This window comes from Ictalurus furcatus, chromosome 20 (genome assembly GCF_023375685.1).
Source record: "Ictalurus furcatus strain D&B chromosome 20, Billie_1.0, whole genome shotgun sequence".
Lineage (NCBI taxonomy): Eukaryota > Metazoa > Chordata > Actinopteri > Siluriformes > Ictaluridae > Ictalurus > Ictalurus furcatus.
Window position 1 is genome coordinate 3,271,241 of NC_071274.1, and position 12,685 is coordinate 3,283,925.

The following is a 12,685-nucleotide window of genomic DNA, read 5'->3' on the forward strand; positions in this document are numbered from 1 at the left end:
AGCAAGACAACGGAAATGTTGAGGTCAAAATAAATGCAGCTCAGGTGTAGTCAAACCTAAATGCACTCACAGTTAACACTTTACCTCTTATATATATATATAAATATACTCAGCAAAAAAAAGAAATGTCCCTTAAGACACGAACAGTTTACATGCGCTAGGCGATTAATGTCACAGTTACAATAACTTAGGACACTAAAGAGACCTTTCTACTGACTCTGGAAAATACCACAAGAAAGATGCCCAGGGTTCCTGCTCACCTGCGTGAACATGCCATATATAGACCTGCCGCAGGGACGCGTGAGGACTGCAGATGTGCATGTGCAATGTCTGTAACGTAAGACGCCGGAGACGGTGCAACAAGGAGACAGGAAGGACAGCTGATCGTCCTCGCAGTGGCAAACCACGTGTAACCGTGTGTCCCTCCAGACGTGATTGAGGACTTGCGAATGCCTTGGTGGAAGAGTGGATGAACATCTCACTGTAGTACTTAAAGCAGCTGGAGGCCACCAGATACTGACTGTTCCTTTTGATATCGACCCCCACTTTATTCAGGGACTCATTATTCCATTTCTGTTCCTCAGACATCCGTGAAACTTCGTCTCAGTTGTTGGATCATTTTATAGTAATACAAATATTTACACGTTAAGAAATTTGCGGTAAATAAAAGCATGTGAGAGGATGTTTCTTTTTTTTTTGCTGAGTATATATTATATATAATATAATATATATTAGATAGATAGATCGATAGATTCAACCTGTTAACATGGGTTTACACACCTCACAGTTCAGCGTAAAGGAAGGACCATCGCAGGGGATCTGAGGATTCTCGGGCTGATGAGCAAACAGTGGTAAACAGGAAGAAAGATGTTTCAAGAGGTGGATATACACACACAAACACAGATACACACGCTTCATACGTGCAGGAAGGCAGTTCTGTAATGCCCAAGGGTGACTGTGAAGGGATTTTTTATTTTTTTTAATGTGTTTGTGTGTTAAAAGGGACAAAGGGATAGACAGTGAGAGAGAGAGAGAGAGAGAGAGAGAGAGAGAGAGAGAGAGAGAGAGAGAGGAAGGAAACACACAAGGAAAGTTTTGGAGATCTGGAAACAGCACATTGCCAGATGCTCCTAGTAAATATCTGAAGTAATAGTAAAAGACATAGCAGCATTATGTATGCATTTAACATATGAGGTAGGTATACACACACACACACACACACACACACACACACACACACACACACACACCTGCATTATGAACAATTGTTTTATACAGCACCTGGTGCCTTTCTCCTGAACTCTCCATCCGTTGTATAGTTCTTCCCCCCCCTCGTTCCTTTTCCCTCTCACATACACCCACACACACACACACACACACACACACACACACACATCTACACAGAACAAGCACCAGAGAGTGAAAAGGGGGAAAATAAAGGGAGAAAAAAAAAACACAGCTCTCAAAATAGCATCAGTGGAAGAGGAAATCTAAATCCAGGCCTCACAGGAAGAAAAGTGTGTGAGAAGTATAAACAAACCAGGAAGTGCTGGACTCCACACACAATCCCACCTCCTCCCAACCCACCCGCTCTCCCCCGATTCCCTGACTCTTACTCCTAATAACACCACAGATTCGGAGGACTTTTTTACACCCACTGTATCTTCATTTCCTCCCTTCCTTCTTCCTTTTGTTTTTCCCACTCAATACTTTTTCAACCAGAACCAGAATTTGTCTTCTCTACAATTCGAATACGTTCATTTTCATCTACCGGGGCAGCCATACTAGATCATTATCTGCTACGTTTCGGATAGTGCCTGCTATTTCTGCAGTAAAGTCTGTAATTTAATGACAACTGAACGAGAACTGCAATCGATGTGATGATTTTTCTTGCGTCTTGCTGGCTGATAAGGTTTTTAACCACATGCATTTATATACAAATCAAGATTGAAATCCACATATCCAACATGCAAATCAAATCATACTACTTGACCACCAACTTCCTGTCTAGTTCCTCATTTCCAGTTGTTTTATGCAAAAGACAGTTGGTGAATCCTGAAAGGCGCCAACTCTGGCAGGCGTGTATCCTGAACGTTTATTATATAATGGATCCTTTTTAAAGAATTTATTATATTTGGAGAGCTGGGGGAAGTTATCATAACATGGACTAAAATACGTTTCAGACCGTGCCACTTGACAGAAGAGATGATTTATCTGTTTATTGAGAGATTTTTGGTGCAATATTTCTTTCAGCTACGCCACATAGTTTGTTAATCATTTGCATTTTTTTCCAATGTGATTAGGTTTTTGGGTTTAGATTCGCCATTGTTAAATCCCAACGGACTGCTGTCTGAATATTTCATTGACTTGAGTACTCGGTTTGAAGAAAAAAAACAAAACAAATAAAAAAACGTCATAGCAGTGCTGATAAACGTATGAAAAAAAAAAAAAAAAAGTCGAAGTAATTCTACACTGCGAAAAAAAATTCTTATTAAGGCTACATCCACGTTAATCCGGACAAATCTGAAAACTGCATTTATGTTGTTTTTTTTAAAAAAAATAAATAAATAAAAAGATGCGTTTTCGAATGTATCTGGATTAACGTGATTATTCGGCCTGTCCGTATACATCTCGAGTTTTAAATCGTCTTTCTCTATTGTCCGAAAAATTTTGTTTACAGTAGAAATAAATGCTTTCAATTCTAAAAGTTATCAGCCAATTGAACAAGACTATGTCAAGCTTGACATAAGTTTTAAAAAACGTCCGTCAGGTTTAATAATCGTATTTTCAGTTTATCGTGAAAGTTACAATAGGAAATAATAGAACAATCTGGCTATGTAATCAGATTTTTTCATGAAGTGTGGTTAATTCAACTCGTCTGCTCTTGCAGATTCTCGATTGCGGTTTATCCGAACAGGTGAATTGATGAAAATGATTTCGCTGAAGATAACTCATCTGAACCACAGAATAACCATGTGGCTCGAGACGTTAGGTTAGAAGAGATCGTTTTCACAGATCAGATTTTCACTCATTTTATTTACTCTGTCTGGTCTGATTAGCGATCTGCTGACACGGCTTGTTTACAGGAAAGTACACAAGGAAAACGGAATGTTTAGACATAGAAGTATGCGTTCAAAACAAGTGTCTCATCACAAGTATGTGACTAGACAAAAGTGCTAACTTGAAGCACGAGTTCAAAACGACATGACCATTTTAAATCATCTTACTGAGAACCATGCACTAATTATCCATGTGTAAGCATCAGAAGGTAACTGTTGTCACCGTTCGGTCATGTGAGTAGCTTATAACGAGAAATTGGAACACGACTGGACCTTCAGGAATGTTAACTAACTAGCCTTGCCGTAAAACCGGCGTCTGTACAACACATATTTCTGTCCCGTGCAAAGACCGAGTCCTGAGCACAGTGAGCAGCGTGTTCTTGTATAGCCGTTTGTTCTCCATCTGGGTGTTTGGTGAAGGAAGTACATCCCCCGTTCCCCCTCTCCATCCCTTTCTCTCTCTTTTCCGTCCTCCCTCGCTCGCTCACCCGCACCTGTCTCTCCCAGCGTTCTCAGGCCGCCGCCATTGTTTCTCCGGAAGAGGAGAAGGATGTGGCTGGCTTTCTCTACAGCTGTGGATAACATGTGGTGTGTGTGTGTGTTATAGCTTGTGAGTGGTTGCAGGTGTGTGTGTGTGTGTGTGTGTGTGAGAGAGAGAGAGAGAGAGAGAGAGAGAGAGAGAGTATGTGTGACACTACAGGAAAAAACAGAATACACTCAACAGGTACGCAGAGTGACCAGTTGGAGTCGTACAGCCAAATTAAGCATGGCTGTCTACTGTTCATTCATTGGAGAAAAAGTGTGTGTGAGAGAGAGTGAGAGAGAGAGCGAGAGAGAGAGAGAGAGAGAGAGAGAGAGAGAGAGAGAGAGAGAGATGGCATGTCGCCCCCTACTGGACACCCATACACATCCTGCCACATTAATTCAATCCACATGCATGCCATCATATCATATTTACGATCATATCACTTCCCAGTCCCAGTGTTGTTTCCTGTAATATTAAGCTCATCTTAACTGACAGAGAGAGCGTGAGGGAATGTTCAAAGTTGCTCTTTCGACCACTCTTTTGTCTTATTGCACTTATGGGAAATGCAGCCTTGTGTTCATATGACCTCATTAGTATCTGTTACTCTCTCTCTCTCTCTCTTTCTTCTTTTACTTGGCTCTCTCATTAACACCAGGATCTACGGGGTAATCACATGCTTGGTATATAGTCAAGCTGCCAGAGTGATGAGTCTGCGTCCAGTGTCTCTCCCTGTCTGCCCACAAGCACCGTGCGACTGCATACACCGACACATACACACACATTTGGACCAAGGAGTGATAAAACTTTACAAGCATGACGCCACACGCCAGACCACTACTCATGAGAGCTGTACTGGCTGAGGCAAACATCTGACTTTTTGTATGTCGACATGAGTGTGTGTGTGTGTGTGTGTGTGTGTGTGTGTGTGTACATTAATGAGTATTTCAGAGGTGGCAGGAAGCAGCCTGTCAAGAGCCACATTGTTCTGTTTAATAATAAGAGGGACTTTGGCAATGAAGCGAAATTACCAGCATGTTTATGGGAACTGTTGAATTCTTTAGCTGGTATAATAATGACATCATTGTTTTAGCATTTAATGGTTATTTTTAGCAATTATTCGAACATTTTTTGCATTTCTGTCCGTTCACTTGCTGTATTTTACATTTAAAAGCTCCTGTATCATTTGAAAAAAAATATATAACCAATTAATCAATCAAACCATTATTATCATGATTATCTTCAGTCATCTTTATTTGTGTTTCCGGCTGAAATCAGATGGCATGAGCAGCCATGAGCGGGCGCTCTTATTCGCCCCGAGTTTCGCCCCTCGACCTCCGCCTCAACCCGGAACCCGACGGGGTGACATGCTGGTCAACAGCAAAGCGTATCACAGAGTCCATATATCAAACTATTATTAGGAGGAAGTCATTACGGTGGGTTCGACCCCTCCTTGACCCTGGAGGCCAGATTAAACTGTAGCCAAAGATCAGGGCTGGACCTCGGCGCTGTCAGGCCAGTGATGCAAGGCTTTCACTGCAGGCGGTCATACTCACGTAGCATCATGGGCCCACGTTTTCACTTCACTTGCCCGGATGATGTGTGAGAGGAGGGTCATATAATTTCTTATACTCCAGGAAATGATCAGTTTAATTGGATTGTATGTATTTTAATTTAAAAAAAAAGAAAAAAAAAAGAGAGAGATAGAGACTGATGATTATGATTACTGACCTAGGATGTTTTTTTTCTTCTTTTGCTATTTTTTTTGGCGGTTTAAATGGATTTTATTGACTCCTGACTATTTTCGCTTTAGTTTTTAAATGGTAATGAGGGGCGAGGGTTTAAGGAAGGGTATTTCCCATAAAAGAAAGATATTTGCTGCCTCAGTATTGAATCACATCTTGAATCACATGTTGTATTTCCTAATGGGAAGCTGTGTAACACTCTTAAACATGCTTCGATCTGATTCTAAAGGTTTTAACAGTTCCTAATATTCCACACAATCTTGATTCATTTACAGATCCCGCATGTACTCAGAAGGTAATTAGTTAAAAAGTTGTATACGTGAGGTACAAGATACTTGTAAGTACTATCCAGGTTCCAATACCTGCACGTCCAGACGTGTTTTGTTCCTCTTATACCACAGTAGTTTGTCCAGAATTACAATATTTTATTAAGTCATTGACAATATGTCATACTTTTTATTCATTTATAGTTACATTTAAGGTGGAAGAATGATATAACAAGTATAAACAGGCATTCACTCACCAGCCAAGTCTTTCCTGTGTGTGTGTGTGTGTGTTTGTTTGTTTTTTTTTTTACTTAAAGTCACAGCTGACTGTTACAAAACCATCAGAAAGTAATAAGGTGGGGAAAAGAGTAAACGTACAATGGACCACATTTATCAATGTTTTACTAATGTGTAAATGTTTTCATAGACCAAACCGAACTATTTACACCGGCTACACCAACTACACCTGTCCTGTTTCATTCCTAATTGTAAAAACAATCTAATCTGAAACTTTCTCTCGTCAAGGTTGAGATTAAATTGGAAAAAATCTGCAGAATGTCTACCAAGCATTTATAAGCTCTGAGTTCATAGGGTCATGTGTGACAAGGAGAGGATTGGTATGGGCAAAGGGGCATCCAAATGCCCCGAGGCCACTGATGCTCAGCAGAAAAGTGATGACGGTTTCTGCCCCGCCGTCGCCCGTGTTATCGGCCAGCTCGGCCTGACCTCTAGCAGCCCTGTCAGGAGCTGAGTGGGGTGCAGTAATAGCTGAACTATGACCTTGCGACCCTCTGAAAGGTGATACCACAGCAGGAAGGTGAGTCTTGTGTCAGAGAGGACACCGGGTTGGACACACACAAGGTCCGAACACTCCATGAGAGTATGAGCTTCATCTAAGAGTCCACTCGTTGTTGATTTTTCCATGCAGCATATACAGTAGTCAGTGTGCAATTGATTCTTGACGCTAAATATCAGCGTGTTATTGTTTCCAGGGTCAGAGAAATGACTGTAGGATATCTTTTGATCCCAGTGAAGTAAAATGAGTCCCCTAGTCTTCAATCAATGGTATTGCTAAATATTATAATACCGCCAGAACCCAATGAAAAACCCTTGATTTTCTCAGCAGGACAGAATACTATGTATTTTGTAGAAGGAATACAAATTATGAGAGGCTCTCGGGTTTAGTGCAGTCGATATTTAGAGGAAAACGGCGCCATTTCATTCAAAATCTCTGAATGATTTAGTGCATGTTGTGCAACCAGAGAAAACACTCTGGCTCCGGCAATCTTTATTTGCTCTTCTTACCCTCCTTAAACGGGTACTTGTTCTTTGTCATTGCCTAGAAAAGGCACTTTGATGACGCATTAGTGCTGTGATTTATTTCTTTTCTAAATGTAATTTCCAGTAACAACGTATGTCCTGTCCTGTCCTAGAATGTGGGTTAGCCAAGAACACTTCAGGTTCTGCAGAAAATCATCGAGAGATCACGATTGCATCAGGTTTGTGTGTATATAGAAAAATGTACAGCACTCTTAATGGATTAGTCACCACAGAAAGAGCCTCTGTGCTGTGTTGATGGGCTGTGCGTTTGTGAGGAGGGCCGTGATTGGAGCAGAGCTGCCGTGTGATGTATAGGGCTGCTGATGGAGTTCCTGATGACTCTGATAGCCCCTAAGACAGGATGGGAACTGGAGTGGGGGTGTCACAGGGAGACACTGAGGTCTTAGTGATGACAGAGGAAAGGGTGGGGGTGGGGGGGTGAAAGAGAAAGAGACGCGATGAAGGACGCAGTACGGCAGGCTGAGGGACAGAGAGAGAAGGAGAGAGTGGAAGGCTGGGAGAAAAATTCATCAGCTATGAAGGATGAAAATGAGGAGACAATGTGGACGTGCCCTGTGACCTTCCACCTGGAGGTCAAACAGAGATCAGCGATCAGACAGAGACAGGGACAGGGACAATGAGACTGCAACAGTGAGACTCGGCACGCCAAACAAACATGCTGCACAGCCAGAAAACAGAACAGGATACCCCGTAATTATCATCCAAATCACTTCTAACATACAATTCTGTTTTCAAATTTTAGGCCACACGTCCTATCAGAGTCTCATGCCATGATATGAGCTGATACAGAAAATGATTTGAATTCAAGGGCACTGTTTAAAGACATACACTCATATTAAGCCAATAATAAGTTAAATAATAATGTTAAAGATAAATATAGCTGCAAGCAGCGAATAAGGGGCCAAACATTTTCTAGCCCTACCCCTTAGTGACGGTAGAAGACATTAGGAGCCTCAGTGCTGAGATATGACCTCACTTCCTGTTTGGTGAATTTTCATTCAAATTTTGCTTTGATTACATGATGGTTTAGGAGGCGGGGGGGCGGGGGATTCCAAATTAAAAATGGAAGACTTCCTGTTTATAGATCAATAGCACCGACCAGTGAATCATCATAAAGAACAATCATGATTTGGTTTGAATACTTCACTCTGGAACCAAGATATGCCCTCATGTTAAGGAAGAACTGTCCTGGATATCAAAGTATACTAATACAGATAAAGTATACTGATAATAATACGAAATAACCACAAACATTCCATAAATCTGCTGTATGTAAAGGTAGCAAAATGAAATACAGCTATAAAACCTATATACAGCTGTTTTTGACCCATGGAAAGCTGGCATCAGTGTTGGGATGACTTGAGACTGTCCTCATCCATTCATCCATCCATTTTCTGTACCACTTATCCTACACAGGGTCGCAGGGAGCCTGGAGCGTATCCCAGGGGACTCAGGGCACAAAGCGAGGGACACCCCATCACATTATAGAGCACAATCACACACGCATTCATACACTACGGACAATCTGGAAAATGCCGATCAACCAACACATGTCATTGGAAAGAAACCAGAGTACCCAGAGGAAACCCCCGAAGCATGGGGTGAACGTGCAAACTCAGCATACACAGGGCGGAGACGGGAATCGAACCCACAATCCTGGAGGCGTGAGGCAAATGTGCCAGACTGTCCACGTATGAACAAAAATGTTGCATAAAAAAGGAAATAGAAAAACACCCTGACTCATGTTTTCAGTCGAGCTTGAAAGGAGTAGATCTGAAACTCTGTCCTAATAACCCCCCACCCACTCTCCAAACACCGCAGTCTCCAATTATACTATTTTACATGCACGAATGTACTGAATGAATGCTTCATTATATTGGATGAGTGGAATAAAAGAATAAAATCTATAAACATGTAAATTATATCAATAAATAAAATAAATATAAAGTCAACATACCACTAAAGACCTAGACCTTTTCTTTTTGTGTTTTTCCACCACAGATAGAAGAATGCATCATGACTGATATTTCTTCATGATCTTCTGATGTCAGTTACATTAGTTACCTAATTTTGCTACGTTAATTGCACGTTAATCACAAGGGGGTCCTGTGACTGCCTGATACATAAACCTTTTTTGCCAAATGATGGTAAAGGGTGCTTTTTAAAAATCATGGTGCCCCCTGGTGGTCTGGGGGACCTAAGAGACCATGTCACCTTTCTGACACCCAAAGTTCTTTCATAAAATATGCAACCTAAGTAACCTAAAAATAAAAAAAAAAGTCAGTTTGACTTGTAGCTACAATAACAAAATAATAACCGTGGCAACTAAAACATCTTCAATAGTATGTTGCATTAAAAAATTAAGAAGAAGAACAATTGCAGACCCCATGCTTAGTGACAGACTTATGGGAAAACTATTGACCCCACGTTGAAAACTAGGGATTTAAAGGTGTATGTAAACAGTTAGTGACAGAAGTCTATATGTACTTCCATGTCAACCTGTAACTACACACAACAAGGATCATGTCTGGAAGAGTCACTACAGAACCTCACAAGTGGAGCAAATGCATGAGAGCCATACATGAACCTGTCTAATAAAATTTGCTAAATTAGCCTTTTAGTCGTTAGGCCATATCCGTGTCATTATTCACACAGACATTATACTCCTTTCTCTTTAAATAGGGGTGTGGCGCAATAGTCAGTGACCTGTTCACACACACACACACACACACACACACACACACACACACACATGCTCGGGTTCATACATAAGTTCAGCAAATTCACATGCAAACAAACCACCTTAAACACACAGTGTAAATAATCTGACCAAAGGTCCAATGTCAAAACCTCCATCAAATCCTTTCATTTTAAATGTTTAGGTTCGAAATCGATTTTGGAAATCTACACACTCCGCCTGGCTTCTTTGTCCAGTCAGGTGCAAAGTGTGTGATAAGTGTGTGATAGCCAGCTGACCTCTGTGGTGGGTCAAAGCGTTTAGCATAGCAGCCCTGTCATAATCAGTGATGCCCTCGTGGTTCCCCGGGTCACACGCGAAAGATTTCAAAACCTAAGTGCTGCAGTCATGGGGCAATTAGGCTTTCGCTGCTTATAAAGAGTGAGGATGTCAACAAACTATATAGGGTGTGTGTTTGTGAGTGTGTGTGTGTGTCAGGCCAGGTTAATGTGTGCTTGAGTGCACCTTGGAAGTATAAGAAACAAGCATCTCTGTTTGATTGGCGATTGGGGAAAGAGCCAGTGGGTCAGGGTCACTATGCCTCTTCAAATAACTCTTTATTGTCACATAAACCTCTAAAGGCTGCATGTCTTCACTTGCTATCTCATGCGGCCGCCTCTACTCTCACTCGACTGTCTAACTTGGTGCATTACACAGTCCCTTAAGGATTTTACGATCGCAGAAATGCACGCAAAATCATGCAAACTCTTGCAATTTTTCAAAATGATCGAAGATTTCCCGCAGATTTGAGCCAATACGTGTCATGTGACACCATCACGACACGCATTCACCAAAGTCCTCTTCGATTCACGTGCGTCGAACATGAGTACAGTTAAAAGGTCTCGTTTACCAACAAACATCACTGCACAAACAATTTCGTCCAATTGCAATTTCGCCAATTCAACTAGTTTGCCGCAAAAAAAAGAACAAAAAACTCTGCAAGTTACATCGCAAATTTAGAAAAAAGCCGCAGCAAAATCAAGCATTTTTGGCCACAATAATCACAAAAAAAAACCCTCCACAAAATTCTGTAGGGTCTGATTACATTAGATAAGGAATAAAAACACTAATAATAAAATACTCAGTGGGGTGTGCTGATATGGGAAAATAATCAGCAACAGTGTGGTGTGGTGTGATGTGACCCAACACAAAGCGGAGTTACTCTTACCACTCTGAAGTGTTTTATTCCTCCTATATCACAACAGTATATCAATGATTTGTCATGGTTTTTATTTATTAATAAAAGACGTGTCAGTTTTTATCTGCTTATAGTTACATTTCATGACCATCAACAAAACAAGTGGGTTCCTGTTATCACTTACCTTACAACAGCTATAAACAGAGGTTTCTTCACCACCTTCTGTTTTTTTTTTTTCTCTCTCTCTCTCAGATGTCATGCTGCAAAGAAACTGCAAATGTACTGTAAGAGACCGCGCTATACTGGGAGCAGCCAGCAGAGGGCGACAGCAGCACACAGTGAGCGCCGCCATTCGCTCAGTTCCCCACAATTCTCTACGCTGATTTACCTGGATTGCTTGCACCTGCCAGGCAGGGTCCTTAAGCCAGCCTCTGAGGCAGACAGTTGTTGCACTTTTGTAGAGGGGTGATCGGTATGGTATGCCAGTGCTTTACTTAAGGGAAGTGTAAGAGCAAAAGAAAAAGGAGAATAAGGATCAGGATCAGAATCAGAATCAGAAAAGACACTGCAAAGAAAAACATAAAGCAAGTGGAGAAAACAAGGCACAAGAGGGGTTTAAGGCATGGCCGAGAAGAGAGAAAGAACCTAAGACAAAGATATAAGAGAGAACTGAAAAGAAGAGAGCCCTGCTGTGTATAAATACTAAACTTAGCCGTGAGCTAACGTTCCCAATTTTTTTGTTTGTTTGTTTCCAAATTCAGTTACTTATTCCATGTTCGGTGGATGGATGGATGAAATATGTGACACATAGAGTTAGTTGCTAGCCAGTTGTATGATTTGTTGAGTTTTTATAACAGCCAGTTATTTATCTTCATTAACAAACTTTTTTTCAGAGGAAAATTTGGTTTGTCGTTTTTCATTTTTGTATACACAGGTGCATCTCAAAAAATTAGAATATTGTAGAAAAGTTTTTTTATTTTTGTTTTTTTTCTCTGTAACTTAATTTAAAAAGTGGAACTTTCATATATTCTAGATTAATTATACATAAATTGAAATATTTCAAGCTAGAATTTTTTTTTTTTATCTCTATGATTATGGCTTACAGCTAATGGAAATCCAAATAAATAAAATCCAGTAACTTCAAAGATAAGAATAAAGAATTTATGATACAGAAATGTCGACTTGAGAAGCGCTCTAATCAGCTAGTTAACTCAAAACACCTGCAAGGGTTTCCTGAGCCTTTAATCTCTCAGTCTGGTTCAATACACAACCACAATCAATTTTCAGATGAAAGTAAATGTTGCGTTTCATTTGGAAATCAAGGTTCCAGAGTCTGGAGGAAGAGTGGAGAGGAACAGAATCCAAGCCGCTGGAAGTCCAGTGTGAAGTTTTCACAGTCAGTGATGATTTGAGGTGCTATGTCATCTGCTGGTGTTGGTCCAGTGTGTTTTCTTAAGTCGAGAGTCGATACAGCGTCTACCAGGAGATTTTAGAGCACCTCATGCTTCCATCTGCTGACAAGCTTTTTGGAGATGCTGATTTCCTTTTCCAGCAGGACTCGGCACCTGCCCACAGTGCCAAAACTATTAGTAACTGGTTTACTGACCATGGTGTTACGGTGCTTGATTGGCCAGCCGACTCGCCTGATCCGAACCCAATAGAGAATCTACAAGAGACACCAGACCCGACAATACAGACGAGCTGAAGGCCGCTATCAAAGCAACCTGGGCTTCCAGAGCACCTCAGCAATGCCACAGGCTGATCGCCTCCATGCCATGCCGCATAAATGCAGTATTTCATCCAAAGCGATAAGTTTTGATAAGCTACCGATAAGTACCTTGCATTTTTGATAAACTGACTATATATAATACAATAC